General features: G+C 37.3%; 1 protein-coding gene across 2 annotated transcripts in view; it reads right to left on the bottom strand.

Annotated features, from left to right (window-relative positions):
- Window positions 1–19293, bottom strand: part of CNR1 (cannabinoid receptor 1) — a 163997-nt gene extending 144704 nt beyond the window's left edge. The window contains exon 1 of one of the 2 annotated variants that reach the window (XM_063916926.1): window positions 18329–19293. The gene's annotated coding sequence lies outside the window, so the exon portion shown is untranslated. The remainder of the gene's footprint in view (window positions 1–18328) is intronic. The other variant, XM_063916924.1, reaches the window with a different exon arrangement.
- Between the last annotated feature and the right edge of the window lie 1487 nt (window positions 19294–20780).

The raw sequence follows: 20780 nt of genomic DNA, 5'->3' as shown, positions 1-20780 counted from the left end.
ATCCCCTCCACCATACTATCTTCGGTATCCGGACTCTGAGTCAACAGCGGTTAGGTCGACACACCTTAGGTCGATGCCTGTTGGTCTACGTCGATGCCAGGAATAGGCTGACACAGTAATTATGTCGACATGAACAAGATCAACATGGATAAGGGTCGACATGCATTTTTCCCAATTTTTTTACTTTTTCATACTTTACGATCCATGTGGACTTCAATTGGGAACAGTAACCTGTGCCTAGCGCAATGGTAGTGGAGCGAGGCACCTTGCCCGAAGCATGGCGAGTGAAGTGAGCCATGCGAGGGGTATTGGCAGAGTGTTCTGGGCTATCTGGTGCAGTGACGTCAGTCCACACACTTAGGGGCAGATGTATTAAGCCTGGAGAAGTGATAAAGCAGTGATAAGTGCAAGGTGATAACACACCAGCCAATCAGCTCCCATATGTAAATTTACAGTTAGGAGCTGATTGGCTGGTACGTTATCACCTTGCAGTTATCACTGCTTTATCACTTCTCCAGGCTTAATACATCTGCCCCTTAGTGACTTAGACGGTAATGAAGGTTTATTTAGGGGACTCAGATGTAACACTGATAGCTGTAATCAGGAGCCCATATATCACACAAGGTACCAGCATTAGGTAGTGGTACTTATCAGGAGATTTCTGTGGTGGTAAAGCATGGAGGACTGCACATCCATGCAGTCTGACTCCCACTGTAGAGAAGATGATGCATGCACTGGAAATGCTGTGAGTCTTTGTAGCTGAGATCTGCTCCTAGTCTCAGCTCTACTCCCTTGTACACCAGTACTCTGTCTCTCAGTCTCTCTGTGTCTCACACTCTCCTCACTCCGCACCCATAGACTGGTACAAAGAAGGAGACAGGTACAGAGTGCACCATATCCTAACAAGGGGACATGGTGCAGTAATTGGGTTTTCCTGGTCACTTTACAAAAGAAAACGACACCAAAAAAACTCATGTCAACCTTTTTCCATGTCAACATTGTTCATGTTAACCTAATGGCCGTGACAACCTATTTCCTGTGTCGAACTACTCACTGTTGACAAATAGGTGTTGACCTAATATGTGTCAACCTAGACACTGTCAACCCTGGGTCCCAAACCCCTATCTTCTGAGTGACAGACTGTGTCAAATTGCTGGTGCTGATGAAACAGGAAGCTTAATTTATTTATGTAATATTTTCTTTTAAATGATGTATACAGCAGATTCAATTCCACTGCATATGTGTGAACAAGAAAAGGCAGGTGATGCATGCACATGTGCACTTTTGTTAGTTAATGTATTATTACTGTATTGTTTAACAATGTGTTTAGGCATCCAAGAAGAAACCTTGCACTGGTTCTTTTTGGAGATCATAAGCTCACAGTGGCATTTCAGAGCTTTGCAGCTGACAAATTGATGTATGTATTGTTTATGATTTTCCCAAAATTTGGTGAATAAATAACGGTCACTGGAGATTAGGTTAAGTACAGTGCATGGAAACTAATTAACAAGCTTCAACATAAACCACGTCTACAGCTTTATAAGAGGAACTTACAGCCCCTTTGACACTCATTATTTCTGGATTTACAATAGGAAAATGTCTATGGATTGCGATTGTGAAGAATATGATAGAACGGACTACTTTACAGCTCTGTAGGCACTGCAACAGTAATACAGCATTGAATGCCTAATTTAACGTGCCTTTTATAATGCATTTTACACCCTAAATACAACATATTTGCTGCTCCAAACAGAATTATTTTCTGTACTTGTCATTAACTAGATGGTCACAATTAGGCAACTGTTAGACATATAAGTGTACAAATATACAGTCAATTCATTGTGATATCAACAGCTGCTTTTGAAGAGCATTAACAAGGTCAACATTTAAAAACAAGCTGTACTTTAATTTCATGTCTTATTTAGGGGTACACATACCAAAACAACTTATTGTGATATCAACCAGTGTTATTCTTACAACATACTCAGTGGCACAAAACACAGATATTTTCTGTTCTTGTCAATAGTGCAATTACTTACCTAGTTGAGAGATACACAGGCAATTCATTGTGATATCAATCAATGTATTTTTTAAAATGCTATAATAGAATGGAACATTTTTTGAAAAGGAATCAATGCTTGTGCATCGCCAAAAAACACACAAACTCTTCAATCATTCATACAGCAAGAAAAGGAAATATGTCAGAGAAAGATGTGTCAGCGTGTTCCCAACAACCTCATGTCAATGATAATGAGCATAATAATGAAATTCAGCAAATTGGCATCAAAACTCCCTTCTACGGAGAGAAAATCTATTAACAATCCAAAAAAGCCTATTTTGATAGAAATGTTCAAAAAAGATTGTGAAAAGCCACTCAATATCACAAGTATTGTAAGATTATTATTTTTTGTCATACAGTATTTGTTTTTTTTTTTTTCTCTCCTCATATATAGGGCTGGATGTAATTCAGTGCAAAATGGGCAAAACTCAGAGACTCTGTCTGAACTCGTACATTTTTTTTAAAGTGGCAATCATTTACAGGGCAAAACCAACCTGGTTTTGTCTTGTAAATTATTTCTGCTTTTAAAAAACGGAAACTCGGAGCTCCAACCGTTTCACATTGCATTGCAACCGGCCCATTGACTTGAACACTTTGGAATTTATTTAAAATGCACATAACAGCAGAGGTACAATAAACATTTGTGTTGGTGACAGTGCATTCATTTCTATCTACTAAAGTGCATGATGGAGGTATTTACACCAGCCAATGGGAGGAACTGGCTGGAATGCATTTCTTGGTACATGAGGTTAGTTTAAATTGTACTTTGTAAAACGTTAAGCAATTTGTAAATTCTGCATTTAAGTTCTGGTGAAATTAAATAATTAGAATTTCTGGGATTTCTACATCTCTATTCATGTGGACATATATTTTAAAGGTGAGACTGAATATATGTCACTTATGCTGTAGGAAATTATATACCTTTTTCACATTTGTTGCCACCACTAAATTAGATATATTTAGGCATATTGTTAATTAACATGTTTTTCAGGCAATGCTGTGATTGCAATCTTAGACAGGAGCTAGCCTGCAGGATAAATATAAATATAATGCAGCACGTATCACTGGCATCTGTTGTACTGTAAGATGGAGGTGTGACTGGTTTAGAAGGAACCAGTTGGGATTTACTGTAAAATCCATAAAGTCATTCCTAATCCTATAGACCCACAAAGAAGTGTACAGTATATCCCAGATTGCTAAACTGCTACATAGTTTATTGTATTCTGCAAGCACCAAATCTATTCTTACTTTCTCCTAGGACCAAGGAAATGCATAAAACTTTGAAGTATCCTTAAAGCCTATGTTCCCTGCACCTATTCACCTAACTCTACATCTACTAAGTTGCTAACTATTGCACCTCCAAAATCGAACAAACCAGCACCCATCTCTTTCCATGCACTGCCATATGCTTACCAATTAGATATGATACAATGGGAACTGCAATAGAGCACAATCTACTCCTATAGTAAGATACTGTACCCCATACCCCCTGGACATTTTGTGCTCCCTGAATGTAATAATTTCAAAACATTATAAATACACATTTCTGTCAGTCCCATAATATTAGAAGTAAATTTGCTCTTGACTTGAGTTTTTTTTTAACCCTAAAGTGAGCTGGGAACACTAAAAATGATGAAAATTAAATGTAGTCTGACACATAAATAGGAAAGAGTAGGAGGTGGATTAGGCTGTATCAAAGAACAAACAACCTAAAATGCATTGTGTTATCTTTTCTTAATGAAAGGAATTCTTTCACTATAATGATCATTTATGATTCAAGAATTAACTATCCCTATTACAATTCAAGATGATAATCTGAGTCTTCAGTGACATTTCTGCATTCCTAGAAAAACTATGCAACAAAGTAAATAATATTTGGCCTGCATATCCTAAACATTTTTACTGTCAGCTGTCCTAGAGAACCACTGGAAGAACCAGTGAGTTACCAAAGGGTTTTTGGAGTCTATATATAAAACTTAATCCAAAATGCTTGGGACCAAAAATATGTTGGATTTTTCTGTATTTTATCATATTTATACACATATGGAGGGTATCTAATTAGTTCTGAAAAAGTTTTCCTCTGTGAAAAACAGCGAGTGATGCAAAAAAAATTCATATACAATTATTACCCTTTTTTTTTTGGATGATGCATTTTCTATTTTTTGGCCAAAAGCATATGGGATGGAGGATAAATTCCAGAACCTATATGTTTTTACAAAATACAGGGCTCTAAGGCCTGTTTATCAGGATTTTAAATTACTGTGGGTAATTGGATATCGGCCTTAGTCTGAAGGTAATTTTATACAATATTTTAAATAATGTTGTGTATGAAAAAGTTTGTGTACCAATATTACTATCAGAAAGCAAAGATGTAACTATCTCAACTGCTGTAAAAAAAAAAAAATGTTGGATTTTGGAATATTTCAGATATCGGATAAGGGAGACTGAACCTGTAGTAATTCCATTTATTTGAATCACCAAAAAACTTTTTTTTTGCTATTTACAGTATATGAGATCAATAGATTATCCAACATTATTGACATACATCATTTAATGCCCCTGTCATTAATGTTATGAACAGGTGTGGAACAAAATGTTGGAGTCCAGGATATGGAAATAAAAATAAAAGAGGCCACTGTGAAGATTAAAATACTGTATGTCTTCTGAATTATTAATAAAGTATGTTCAATCAGTACTGTACTGTATTATCTAAAACACAAAGGCCCTTATTCAGCTTCAGCGATTTTAGCAAAACTGCAACGACACGCAATTGCATGCTTGGGGCTGCCAAGCACAGGGCAAGGCCGCCCAGCATGCTAATGGCTGCCAGTGATGCAATTGCAATTCAACTCCAATTGCATTGCTAAATAAGTGATCAGAACCTGTGTGTGCGTACAGCAGTTATAACCGGCCTGATGCAATTGCATCGCATTAGCAGACCAAGCTGAATAAGGCTTAATATCCACTCCAGTCTCCAGCTAAATGGTGGAAAGCAGAATACCCACATTTCCCTCGAAATTCAGAAGTGCTGGTAATGGTCATTTCTCCTAGCCAATGTGTCAATAAAAGTGACTTTATATTTGCCTTGGTGTAGAAACCCTGGGATCTAGCACATTGTCTAGCACATTGGAACAAATTAGCACTGTTTATTGTGGGGAGATGGGTTGAGCTATAGAAAAATGTTTGACCAGATTTCCTTAACATGCATTATTTCCTACTGATATTTTTTCCTTATTCATACTGTTTCATTGAAGTTAATGTCTCCACACTGTACAGGGTCAGATGTATTAACCTGGAGAAGGCATAAGGAAGTGATAAACCAGTGATAAGTGCAAGGTGATAAACCCACCCGCCAGTCAGCTCCTGTCAATTTGCATATTGGAGCTGATTGGCTGGTGCGTTTATCACCTTGCATTTATAACTGGTTTATCACTTCCTTATGCCTTCTCCAGGTTAATACATCTTCCCCGCTGGGTGTGGTATAGAAGATCTACAGTAATTAGACAGTCATTAGGTTGACCTCATATTGTCCACAGGCATTAGGTCGACAGGGCCATTAGGTCAACATAGAAAAGGTAGACAGTAGAAAAGGTTGACAGGGTAAAAAGGTTGACATGGAAATGGTTGACACAAAAAAGTTTGACACGTTTTGTGGGTGTCTTTTTTACTATGTTTCATCATGCGTGACCAAAATTATTGCAAACATATACCCTTAAGGCTCGCTTCGCTCACCATGCTTTGGGCAAGTTGCCTTGCTCTGCTAGTGTTGCGCTCAACACAATCATAGACCACATGGAAGGTAAATCAAGCAAAAGTTGAAAAATATGTGAAAATCCCACAAAAAACTTGTGTTGACCATATGTGTGTTGAACATTGTCATGTCGACCTTAAGCACTGTGTACCTTTTACCTGAGGACCTTCTGACCTTTAAAATATGGACCTTTTAAAACAGTTATGAATAAGTGTTGATACATATCTAAATATACTTATAATGAGGTTTATTTAGCTGATGTAAACAAGGCACAATTCTGAAAATAATAACTTCCTATTTTTAAATGGACAGATAGGCAAAATATAAGTTTGTCTAGGCAGACGATCACTTCTTATTTTTTTCTTACCTACGCTTATTGTGATGCTGCAGCATGTTATCAGACATCATAAATACACATAAAAAGTATATACTGTATAATATAATATTGTACATTGATGTGCTTAGTTGCATAAACTGAAATGTTTAATATTCTCAATCATTAGAAAATGACCAAATATTTGTGTGAAGTATTTGGAAAAGACAGAAAATATTGTGTCACACAGAAAGAATAAGTTTGCCATATGTGTCCTGCAATAAAACTGAAATGCGGTCATCTTTATAGGTTTCAGAGGATATGCAATGCATTGCAGATGCAGGATTACATAATAAATGACTAATCCAAACAGCCTTATAGCTTGAACGGCTCAGTTAGCACTTAGCTACTAAACATCAGAAAAATGATCATATCTAGTGTCTAAACCAATCTTATGTGTTTGCTAAATATAAGCACTGAATTCTCTTCACACAGTAGCATCACAAAGCACAAAATGCATCATAATATCCTCTTCTTGTAAACTGATCTAAATTATATAATCTCATTGGAAGGTTTATGTGGTGAAGAAGACAACCTTAAAACTGCTTTAGTATGCTTGTCCTTGTTTTCCACTGCTCTTATAACATCTGGATTTTCTGGAAGTCAGAAGCCTAGTATTACATCTGAAGGGCAGCCAAAGGGTACAAGCTGTTTGATTTCTAAAACCCATGTCTGCTTAAATCCAAAATAAAATAGTCCACTAATAAAAATCACAAATAATACTTATGTTACTTTATTTTACATAATTATTTTTAACCTAGGTTTTCTAATGGATTTCATGCCTAATAAGTAATATTAGAATTACAGTATGTTCATTCTACTTTGCATTTACATTTAAATCATACTTGCCGACTACTTTAATCTCCTCTCTCCTGGAGATGGCCCGGAGAGGAGAAGCAGGTGGACGGTGCTGAGGGCGGGTCTGAGCTAATGGCTTCATTAGGCCCCACCCACACACAGGGAAAAGTCTGGGATTTGGTGATATTTGCATCGGAGGTGGAGCTTAAATGACATAATTAGCATATAATTGCATCATTAGGATCCACCCCCTCTGCCAGGTCCGCGATTTCACCGTATTATTATCCCCATTGTGCTCACTTCACTAGGAAGTGGGCAGAATGCGGGAGCGGTGCCCACTCTTCTGGGGCTGTGGGGAACTACACGAGAAACCGGGTGTCTCCCGCAGAATCCGGGAGAGTAAGTAAGTATGATTTCAATGTAATTAATTCCAAAATATTCAATCAGGTGTGTAGAAAAGCCCAACGATATGACTTGGTCCTTAAGCTTCTTCCTTATGGTTTAAAGTACACTTTAGCTGGTAATTTATTGCTGGGCTGTTTTCAGTATGTATGTAAATGTTAAGGGCTACTTTCAATTTTATCTTTGAAGAAAACTGATTAAATGAAATAATAATACAGAAAATGACTAACCTAGGAAATGATGCAGAGTTGAGCATACATCCATTTGCTGAGCGTATCCTGCATATTTTTCCAGCAATATACTCTGTAACCAAGTCTATGCTAGCACTGGCTATGCAGGATTGTATGCAGGACATGCAACAGAAATCCTGGGGCCCGGTACATGGATATCTCTGGGGCCCCCCCTCAACCTCCACCCACACATCCATCCCCTGCGTGTGTCTCCACTGGATGTATACACTATACATAGATAAAGAGATAGATATATACAGAGAGAGATGGAAATATATATATATATATAGGACGAAAAAAAAGTACTGCGGCACTCGGAGGCTTAACATGTGGTAAAGTGTATTTCAACAAGTCACCATGCAAATACCAACATTTCGGGGCTAAGCCACCCCTTTGTCAAGGTGCATGCAGAGTTGTCTGGAAGTGTAAATACAACCGGTTTTCAGAATTATCTTTAGAACCAAGGAGAGTGCTAGTCCAACCAAGAGAAAATATAGGTGCTGTGCCCTTACAAAGATGCATACTGTACAACTCTGCATATGAGTGAAGATATGCATTTCATTCCATTTATATAATGCAGGAAAAATTACTGCCAACAAGCATTCAATTCTGCATCAGCTCCCTAGTACATCTCCCAATATGGAGTCTACCAATGCTCTTCGTGCATGTTCTACCTGTTGCGTTATTCAAAAAGGAAGTGTTATCATTATAGCCCCTCCTCTGTGGCCATTCCATTCAGCAACAATGATCAGAGGTCCGGAAAAATAGGGGACCACAGATAAAATACATGTACAATATTATAAACTATTTACCATACTGAACTTTCACTCATACTGAATCTTAAGTTTTCAGTGTAGTTATCCTTAAATTCTAATCCCCAACTTTTAATATAATTATTTGATAATCATTGTTGAATTTTTATTTTGACGTTTCATGGTTGTATAGCAACATACACGCTTATCTGTATTATTATTTATTTGTGGACGAAACTGTCATGTTCATCACATGGTAATCACATGGTAACTGAAGCATAAATGTCCAATGCACTAGTTGTTCCCATGCAACAAATACAGCAAAGTTTGAATTCAAAATAAAATTCCAGTTATGTCAGTCCTAAGGTCACTTCAACCTCAAAAGCTTTCATAATTTACAATTTTCTGCCTATCGCACTGTGTAAGATTCGCAGAAACGTAGGGAGTTGTGTGTATATCTTCTCTGACTGCACAGTGACATTCTCTGACATTTATAAGCTGCTTCACACCCTGCCATGCATTAAAGAAAATTCTGGTGCTTTTGTTAAAACTCAGTCTTTTCATATTTACGCTTCAGATATAAGAAAGGAAAATAAAAACTAGACTTGTGTATGTATCTATCCAGTTTAATAAATAATAGTATTTTTCAGGCCATTTTTCAAGATCTGCTGAAATGAATGAGTAACAGATACCAGACAGTGGGAGTGCAGTGGGGAGGGGGAGTGTGTGAAATTCAAGTATAGAGTTTGCAGCCCATGAAGATAAGTATATACACAGGGTCCATAGTTAATCATAATAAAGGACGTTCTGGTAGACCCCACAGCAACACGAGCAATGTGTGAGGGCAAAAAAGTTTCAGTTACCTTTATGTCTAAACAGATTCAGAAGGAGCTTTGTTACCAACATAAGGCACAAAAAAGTTATATCAATTATATCAAAGTCAACGTACTAGCTATTGGGGATACTGAATGAGTAAACAAAAAAAGCCCCTTGAAATATATATACTGCTCAAAAAAATAAAGGGAACACTAAAATAACACATCCTAGATCTGAATTAATGAAATATTCTTATTAAATACTTTGTTCTTTACATAGTTGAATGTGCTGACAACAAAATCACACAAAAACTATCAATGGAAATCAAATTTATTAACCCATGGAGGTCTGGATTTGGAGTCACACTCAAAATTAAAGTGGAAAAACACACTACAGGCTGATCCAACTTTGATGTAATGTCCTTAAAACAAGTCAAAATGAGGCTCAGTAGTGTGTGTGGCCTCCACGTGCCTGTATGACCTCCCTACAACGCCTGGGCATGCTCTTGATGAGGTGGCGGATGTTCTCCTGAGGGATCTCCTCCCAGACCTGGACTAAAGCATCTGCCAACTCCTGGACAGTCTGTGGTGCAACGTGGCGTTGGTGGATGGCGCGAGACATGATGTCCCAGATGTGCTCAATTGGATTCAGGTCTGGGGAATGGGCGGGCCGGTCCATAGCATCAATGCCTTCGTCTTGCAGGAACTGCTGACACACTCCAACCACATGAGGTCTAGCATTGTCTTGCATTAGGAGGAACCAAGGGCCAACCGCACCAGCATATGGTCTCACAAGGGGTCTGAGGATTGCATCTCGGTACCTAATGGCAGTCAGGCTACCTCTGGCGAGAACATGGAAGGCTGTGCGGCCCCCCCAAAGAAATGCCACCCCACACCATTACTGACCCACTGCCAAACCGGTCATGCTGGAGGATGTTGCAGGCAGCAGAATGTTCTCCTTGGCGTCTCCAGGCTCTGTCACGTCTGTCAAATATGCTCAGTGAGAACCTGCTTTCATCTGTGAAGAGCACAGGGCGCCAGTGGCGAATTTACCAATCTTGGTGTTCTCTGGCAAATGCCAATACGTCCTGCATGGTGTTGGGCTGTAAGCACAACCCCCACCTGTGGACGTCGGGTCCTCATACCACCCTCATGGAGTCTGTTTCTGATCATTTGAGTAGACACATGCACATTTGTGGCTTGCTGGAGGTCATTTTGCAGGGCTCTGGCAGTTCACCTCCTGTTCCTCCTTGCACAAAGGCGGAGGCAGCGGTCCTGCTGCTGGGTTGTTGCCCTCCTACGGCCTCCTCCACATCTACTGATGTACTGGCCTGTCTCCTGGTAGTGCCTACATGCTCTGGACACTACGCTGACAGACACAGCAAACCTTCTCGCCAAAGCTTGCATTTATGTGCCATCCTGGATGAGCTACACTACCTGAGCCACTTGTGTGGGTTGTAGACTCCGTCTCATGCTACCACTAGAGTGAAAGCACCGCCAGCTTTCAAAAGTGACCAAAACATCAGCCAGAAAGCATAGGCGCTGTGAAGTGGTCTGCGGTCACCACCTGCAGAACAACTCCTTTATTGGGGGTGTCTTGCTAATTGCCTATAATTTCCACCTGTTGTCTATTCCATTTGCACAACAGCATGTTAAATTTATTGTCAATCAGTGTTGCTTCCTAAGTGGACAGTTTGATTTCACAGAAGTGTGATTGACTTGGAGTAACATTGTGTTAAGTGTTTCCTTTATTTTTTTGAGCAGTGTATATACTGTATATATAAGCTTACCTTGTACTTTGGGAATGGGTGATTAGCATTGTGACTGGTCAGATTTATGTAGTCTGTGGCTGCAAGGGATTGGATGTGTGGCTGCACACTGCATGGATCGTCTTGATTATGGTGCTGGCTATTCTTTTTACTGGCTACTGGTAGCTTCATATAGTTATAAATCTCATAGTTTTAATGCAGGGTCAAGTGGTTTGGAGGGTGGGCTGTTTGGCTGGGATGCAGCAGGTTGCGGGTTTGAGTCCTGGGTGTAGCAGTATATTGAAATCTGTTAATTAATGAGGGATATTATGGTTGAATGGCGGCAAGCTCTCAGATTGAGTGCATGAATGTGGTATAAAGAGCGTCCAATTCCATTTTCTTGCATTGTTCTATAAATGTGTGTGGATATGTCATGCCCCTTCCCCGCAAGGCAAGCGCCTTATGTACCTATTGAAAAAATGGGGGTGGGGGCAATACTCTCTCTGGCACAGGGCACCAAAAAGTCTAGTTACGACTCTGATTATATTATAACTTAAACTGTAACTATTTAAATAAATGGAGCTCCATTGCTGGGGTGAGGAAATCCATATCGGAAGATGCAGAGCCTTGCTTCGGCATGCCTACAAAACAGCCCCCCAAATGACTGTAGCATGACAATCATGACCAAGATTGGCACATGTGCAGCACAGATTCTGTACCTACAACTCTGAATCAAGTCCTTTGTACACATACATGTAGAGTGTCTAATGCTACAAATATGCCCTAATCATATATATACTGTATACTGAATACACCATGCACCACAAAATGTTTGTCGTTAGTGAGCCTCCAGGTCCCGCGCAACCCTGCTAGCGTCAGGCATCTTTTTTGCCAAAAATGCATATTAGTCGTAATGCTATGTGCCTAGGACGCACAAGGAGATTGATTTATTTCATATGCAAAACTTCAATACATGTGTGCATCTGAATCTGTATACAAAGCACAATGGAACTTGGTCTGAAAAAATCCATGGTCACTGACTCGGTTGCACACAAGTATAAAAGTTAATATCAGTTTAATCAGCACAGTCTCCTGTTGCTCACTTGTCACATCATATTACAATTAAGAAGCATTTTTTTGGCAAATAATATGTAATAGAAAGACTCCCAAAGCTAGCAGAACCTTGCAGGACCTGGCCTGACTGCAGAATTATTGTACGAGGACATATATGTAACTTTACTGCTCAAACCCACTGTAAGTAGTAAATGGACATATAGTCTATTCTATTTTTCATATGTCTGCTAGGTGATTGTGTAACTTGAATACAAGCAGCTAACAGATGTTTCAGTCTAACATATATACACTAAAGCTGCAGTATAATATACTATAGCTCTAAACTTTTGAGGGTACAGTAACAAATCGATATAGGGGCTTATCTGTGGCATACCAGGGGGCAGGGTTGTAGAGAGGGGTGTGTGAGTGATGCCACTGCTAAGGGTGCTGGACACCAGGGGCGGCACAGTTGCTTCCCCTTGCACTGCATCTGGCTAGTAAGGTGTCTGGATTGGCACACTATGGATAGTAGCTCTGCTTTAGTGCTGCCTGGAGCCTCCAAAGGACGTTCAAGGCACCCATCCTGCAGTGTGTAGGGCAACCTGAAGCATGTGGGCAGCTCTCCACTTTGTACTGCATCAGCCCCACCTACTCGTATAGCAACCGCAAGGCTCTATTTAGGGCAAGGACATAATAGTAAGATCTTTCACTAGGTATAGCTGTAACACACAAAAAAAAAATACTAATACTTCACAAAAATGTGAAAATAAATGTATTTGTTATATAAATATAACAGCACTCTTGTTTTTTATAGTGGTGGAAAGTTGTTTAATATTCACGAATATAACATGTATCAAGTACTGCTATCAAGTGCTAAATAAAGTGGCCCAATATTATCATATGCAGTATGTATATATGTGTGTGTTTGTTTTGCTGGTAATTGTAATATATTTTTTGTATGATTTCAAAGCTTGCAAGAACATTTGCAAATTCTAACTAGCTTGAAATATTCACAGCTCACTTGCAAACAACAGGACACAATTGAACAACACAAGTACATCTAAAATCATTGTGAATTAAATATTCATGTCACGCTCATTATTCCATTCCTTCTAATAGCCAGATAATAACTCACATCCACTAGGCGTATTTTGCAGACTTCCTGTAGGCATTGTCATGGCACTATCCACAGGGACTGCATTACTGGTGCTTCCTAACAATACGCAGCATTAAGGTGGTCAGATAATATTTCATCAAACAAATGTCATGTTTAACTAGTGTTAACTACTATTTTATATTCAATGTATTTATTGTTGTTATTATTATTATTATTATTATTATTATTATTGTTAATAATAATAATGATAATGATAATAATAAAAATTTAAAAAAAGACTTGTACATCTAGATAGCAAACTATGTTATAATGGGATGGTTTTCTTTTAGTGATCACTCAACAATTACTGCAATTATACCATTCAATAAGACTTTTCAGAATTGTTTTTATGTTGTACAGGTGAGAATAGACCAGGGTTGCTAACACTAAGCGCTTAGGGATGTCACTGATTAACACTATATGTTTTCCCTTTGTTTGCATGCGTTTGCTCCTGGCTCTCTGTTGTCCCTTCAAAAAATAACCTGGAAGGTGAATTCTAACAAATAGGATCCAAGCGTGTTAGCGTGTTTGTATTGGCCAATAGGACAGGGGTTAATGTGAATTCTCAGGAAGTGCTGTGTTGAGTCTATTAATTTAGGCAAATGCACAAGACAGGTCAATGTTACAATAGAAAGCTACACAATACACGAGATACAAAAGTTCAGTTTCAGAATTGTGTCCAACCTAATTCACTCTTTTATCTATTTCTGTTCTTCTTGGATATACTGTAGTGCATAGGTTGTATAGAAATTGATTCAACAGATTCACTAAGGACATATATAATACTGCAGAGTACCAGTTTTGCATCCATTTCTCCAAGACTTCTTGAAAAACATTTTGCTACGTCCAAGTTCAATCCATTATGTGGCAAAATCACTGACTACACAAATGTTTTAGAAGTAACTAAAACAGACCCCTGGAATCTTTCAGTGAGGCACAGTATAATAGTGTTCGCCTTGTTGATATAGTAGAATGGTTATTTGAAAACTCACTAAATGCTCTGAACTACTCATGCCGTCCTCCTCGACTTTTATTTAAAACATCAGACCCTGCATTTGCCAGTGAGGATACATTAAAGTAATTTAGGCAAAACACACAATGAAGCAAGTAGTTCTAATCACATCAGCCAGTGCCCTGGTACTGTAAGTTACAATAACGCTCGCTTCTACAACAGGTACGGGGGGAACAGATAGCCACTCTCTATATTTTGTAACCAGACTGGCTTAGAAAAGCACAAGTACATTTCCCAACCACTACATTAGAAATTTGTTTCTAGATTAATAATAATAATGGGGATCATAGAGAAGTATAAATAAGAGAAGTAATGAAATTCTAAGCTTCTGTTGACAAAGGAGTGAACATTTCATCAGAAACATGGGAAATTGATTAGACTAATTTGAAAAATGTCTTTTCATTTGAGCCTACTAAACTGACACGGATCTCCTCATATGTTTAACCTTTCACAGTGCTTGATATTTTTATTTATTTTAAATAGGTTGTATATGAAATGTGTTGGCTTTCTAATAAATACATAGTGTTTGTTCACTTACAGCTATGTATATCCATTTAATAATAATACATTGCAATGCACTCATTCTTCTACACTATGTTATCCACTTAATAATACTACTTTCACTATAATGTTTAGTATTTGCCTTGACATATGCTTTGACATATGCTCAAAAGTTATGGTACCTGTACCTGAGAACATCCCCTGTAAATTTCATTTGCTGGTGATTATATCTACATATTGTTTTATCCTTTTCTACAGTTTATTCTCTTAACTCTTAACTAACTGCTGGTTTGGAATCGGATGGAACCCACATTGTGAATTTAACCCAAAATCGTATTAGTTATCTTAGGAATCTTAGTACAGTAGTTAGTGTAATAAAACAACTGGTATGGGAAGAGGTAAACATGTTCAGCCTATTCTTTCCCCCTATATAGAATCTGCAGACCCCACATGATGAAGTGGAGTAAAAGTCAGAGGCACTTATTTTATATTTACTATGCTGTGCCTCCTATGTATGTAGTTTATGCATTTTTTTTTTTACAAAACCTTTTTCTGTATTGCAAAAGGTAAGAAATGAATCACTTAAAATATGGAGAACCTTACTGTTAAACATGAACATATTGCAGATTTATGTTATAATGACACTTCATTTACATAGCACCAACATATTACGCAGCACTTTACAGAGAATGTTTAACCAATCACAAATCCCAGCCCCATTGTAGCTTACAGTCTGTATTCTCTACCACACAAATACTCCTCAGTGTAAATTCTATCAGAAATCAGTGACCTACATGTATGTTTTTTGAACTACCAGACCACTTGATCCAATTCTACATAAACACAGATAAATATAAACTCCACACAGATAGAACCCTGGTCAGAATTGACCCCCTGGTCCGAGTGCTGTAAGGTAGGATTTTTAATCACTGTAACACCTAAATATTACAGAACAATATGGTATAGCACTATTGGCTTCTATCACTTATACTTTTTCTTGTATAGCTCTTGTAAAATAATATGGTGCGTCATAGTAATTATCCTTATTCAATAGTATGTTAACATAGAGACTCATCATTTGTAATAGCCAAGCTTACAAACTAATGCAACACTGTTTTGACCATATGGCACTGTTAAGTAATACAATTATTATGTAGTATCCATTAAAGAAAAACACATTAAAATCAATAAAGTTACACCAATGCCACGTGTTTGTTTGAGGATATATGTCAAGCTGCATGCCTAACTATATATCCGCAATAGTCATCAATAAAGAGTAAGCATGTTCTTTCTGAGATCTACAAGAAAGTAGCCTTTGTGCTATACTTACAATTCTTGTTTACAAATAGAGGGCTACTAGTGGGCACTAACATTACAAACATTTTAACTTCAGACATACATTAAATAGTACTGTGTGCTATATCAATGTCACTTTATTATTACCAAATAGATAAATCAACAATAATGTATACAAATTTTACCTTTTAATACATTCCATTTAAAGGTAGTATTAAATGAAAATGGCTACTATTACCTCCAGTATCTTAGGGCAGCATTAACACAATATGTACACAGTGCAGAATCTGTAGCAACAATTGTAATTACTCTACAATTTTTCACCATACAGTATGCATCATATTAAGTGTGGTCTACAGTATTAAGAAAATATGGCCATGTATTATTGGTGGAATATTTATAAACATACAGCGTATCTTCCTAGAATTACATCATTCACTATATATGTACACATTAGCAAGCATTATGATAATGTAAGACTCATACCATATCTAAAAAAAAACCTAAACATTATTGTTATTCTAGTGTTTTGTATGAAATACTGCCAATGATTTCCAAGGGTATCATTATGAATCTTACTATATTACCAATTTGCCTATTACCGCCCAGTAAATATCACCTTGCAGTTAGCAATCATATTCTAAGTAGCTGTTGCACAACCATAAAAGCACAGATAAAGCCACTAGGGAAACCATGATACCTGAAGAATATATATTTATATTTGAACTCAAATTATTCATAAAGTTTTAGATGTGCCCTTTCAGTATAGACCTTTCATTGCTTATTTACTCAGTTAAGTAATACTGTAACTTAATTCACTAGCTATTTATCATATTTATGTATATATATTTAGAATAACAACAAAAGGCAGTGCAGTTATTAAAAATAGTGTATATGCAAACAGCAGCCAATGCTACCCAGAAAAGTTATGTGCAACATACTGTAATATATATTGAATTTGATTGCATGTGTAACATTAATATTGTTATCTATAATAAATCAGAAGTTTGCATCTGCTCATAACAGTAACCTCATTAGATAATGGCTGCATGGGTATTATATTTCACAGGACACATTATAGCAGGTATCAATCCTATAAAGCGCAGCATACAAATGAGATCATGACATTAAGTTTGTTTTATAATACTATAGATGACAATACCCACCAATTCCTATATAATATTAGGGGACATTTCATATAACCATGGGTAACAATATAACTGTTCTCATCCTATGGTCTTAATGTTCTGGTTGTTCTTCATTCACAAATTTACCATACATCTGTAATCAGAACGTTTATATCCAACAGTTTTATTCTATACAGTTTTCAGTTAAGGGAGGTGTGAAGATGATGAACTCTCCAGACTTCACAGTAGGGGCAACAGAATCCTTTCTGAAACCTCTCAGTCACCAGTTACCAACAGATGCCCAACCAAGACATTTCAGCTAAACCTACAATATTTCAATCTGGCAGGAGGAAAACACGCCAAACTCTAGTGAATGTGTAATGTGATTACTCTGAGTTGCTCATCACAATCTTATGAGTAATAAGCATAAAATAATTAACAGTACTGTAGTTAATAAAAATAAATAATAATAATAATAATAATAATAATAATAATATCATTATGCTCATTGTCAGAGTTAAGAGCAATGTATTGTCAAGCATATTTTTTTAAACCAGAATCCATGTTGTTGTGGTGTCCTTGGATCTTTTTATCATGCATTATATATCATGCATAATATTGTGACTAACCTGGAATAGCTGCTACAATTGCTTTCGCTATAAAAGAGCTTCCTATTGAGTCAAGATTATGTATTCCCCAGAGAATATTATAAAGCAGGAAAAATAATACAAATATATAACACTACATGAATAAGTTGATATTATGTTGCAGATGTTAAGGGGGAAAAAACGAATTCTAATTTTAGGAATCTTGTCTATATATGTATATACTGTATATTATCTTGTATATACAGATTTATTCAAGGATTCAATAATTACATAACAGTCTGTGATCGATTCTTTGATCAGTTCTTGCATAGAATCATCTGCATGTTTCATTCCCTTTAAATTATATATTTTAAGTAAAAAAAAAAGCACACAGTTGTAGGATGCCTTATCATTCCAAGATACAAGTAATGTACAACACAGAGTTTCTTTAATATTAATGGACTAATTTTCATCGAGCTTAGCTGCTGGCTGCGTTGTGGTTGTTTTTCATCTAGCTAATTAGCATTTCTGTGTAAAATGTTCTGTTTTAAAACTTTGCATTCTCTGAAATAATGCAACAAACAAAATAGTAACGAAATAAATAAACAGTGGTTATGCATGTTGTGAATCCAAGTCAGTGTTTCATGCACGAATAAGACAATTCTTACCCCTCTTTGCATGCCACCGGCTGTTATGGATCCTCTCTCTCTGCTTATAATCTTCTGTTTTCCTCACATACAGTAGGTTCCTGCAGCCGCCCTGCGATATGCACTATAATATGATGTACAGTAAAACAGGTCTCTGATGAACTTGTCCTGTAGCCCGGGCTGAGATGTGCGCTGTCCTCTGAGCCTGGTGCTGAACTGCTGCCCCCAGGAGGGAGCACGGGAGGTAAGCGCCACTAGCACAGCACAGTGCCCCGGACACACGCAGCACAAAGTGATTGACACACGGGAACACACACACAGTCTGTGCAGATCACCCACGATTCTACAGCGCCTCGCACCTCCACGGGAGAAGGCAGGAGATGTCAGCAGGAATGGTGAAACGAGAAGGAGGCGTCTTTATCCACTTCATATATCGCTGGTGTAGATCTTGCTTTAGCCTGCTTAGTCCAAGTCAGAAATACAGACGTGATCTGCTTTGGCACCGACTAGCATTCATTTTCAGCTACTGACACAGAGAACGAGAATGTCAATGACAGTTAATGTCTTTGTACTTATGATCCCCGACAGCCTCCAATCTTGCATGTTGCGTTGTCCTTATCTCATGTATGGCGTTTTACCCTTATCTCTGTCTGTTCTGCTCCTTTTACTTTGTATCTTCTTCAGTTGCAACACGCAGGGCTCCCAGCCTTTCTCTTGTCTGCTTTGTGTTTTTCCCTTGGTCCCAGTGCTCTCAGGTCCCATTTATCAGGCTGCTCTTATCACGTGTTAATCCGTTTTAGTCCTGGCACCAGCACAATCACCACCATAGACTGCAATACCAAACTACTCGGTGATCTGGATGGAGAATGGAAGAACAACTACAGTTACATAGAGTGCACAACAACAGTAACACCCCCACCCCCAGAGCAAGCTCCAATAATGATCTACCAGATTTTAGGGTTTCGCCTTCTTCTTAGTTTACACAACTATAAAGTAATTTCTGATGCAGAATTACACAAGAGACACGGTTCTAGTTACAATCTATGTACCAATAAAATAAAAGAACTCAAAGAAGATGTCAGTCTGAAGAGTGCACAATAGAATGAAATGAGAAGTGAACCGAACAGATTGATTATATCATAGAATTGCTCTGCTACTATAATACAAACACCTCCGTTTTTTGCCATATTTATATATATCTTACGACAGTTCCACATTGATGACCATAACTGCGATAAGAGTGGGCAATAACGTTTATGTCATAGTATGGGCATATTACGTACTACATGCAAGTAACACAAATATTAAAGAGTTCCCTTTATTCAGGCCATCAGTGCAGTGCACCATGTGGCCTACAGATGGCGCAGCTTTTTATATTTATAATTTTTAACCCACATGGATGCACTTTTAGTTTTATATAAAACTACAGAATGACAAGTAGATCATGTTACAAGTAAACTTTCTATCGATATTATTTTTATTAATATTTTCTGTATTATGTTATTAATTGTGAGTTTGTTCTAAGGTGCATTATATGAAAGATTGATGTTCATTCACTGCTCAGGTATTCTATATAAATACTGTATATTTTGTATCCACAAATAAAGTAGCTCATAGTCTTATGATTTCCGTTAAAGTTGTAATATATGTTATGCAGTACAGCTGACTTTACTTTCAAAAGCAATCTGAGCTATTTTATGAAATATTGTTGCAAGCAAAGTGCTTCCTATTTATGTTTCATATAAACACAGTATACAGTAATTTAGTGTGGTGGCGTCCTTTATTTTCCTCCTCAGAGACTGCAACATTATATTTACCATGCTTTTAAGAATATTATGCTTATTCTTTTTTTTTTCATTGTGAAGCTTCTCATTGAGTATAACAAATTGCTATGTTAGTTTAAAAATGTTTTAGTGTTAAAAATAAACAAAAGAGGCACAAAGTATTTATGTTCTTTTTGGATGCTGGTAGATGAAAGTAATTATAATCAAATTAGCTGATTCTCTTTAGAAATCTGAGACTTGGTCATATAAACCAGTAAGGGTTCCATTTAGACTATTTTAGACCTTCAGTCTGTTTTTTCTAAAAAAACAAACAAAAAAAACTGAGATTAACATTTAAATAGAGATCACTCAGTGAGTAATTGCAGAAAATTGCCCCGAAACAGTGAAGTTATCACAGCCATACACACTAGACATATGAATCATTTCAATCAGTCAGTTGCATTATCTATTTTTGTGTCCATACATACTGATTTTTCCAGGAAAATTCATGTGCTCATATATCTAGATTTTGCTAAAACATGTTATGAATTGTAAGGAAAGAAATCACAGTATATTTATCTCTACAACAATAAGCATGCAAGAAATAGCCCCCAAAAAATTACAACATTATACAGTGACAGATTTACAAAACATTGCCCCCTGGATTGTATAAAACACATGGGAACTTTCTACTGTGCATTAAAAAATTT

This window comes from Pseudophryne corroboree, chromosome 4 (genome assembly GCF_028390025.1).
Source record: "Pseudophryne corroboree isolate aPseCor3 chromosome 4, aPseCor3.hap2, whole genome shotgun sequence".
Taxonomy (NCBI): domain Eukaryota; kingdom Metazoa; phylum Chordata; class Amphibia; order Anura; family Myobatrachidae; genus Pseudophryne; species Pseudophryne corroboree.
This window is presented reverse-complemented; position numbering and strand designations above follow the sequence as displayed.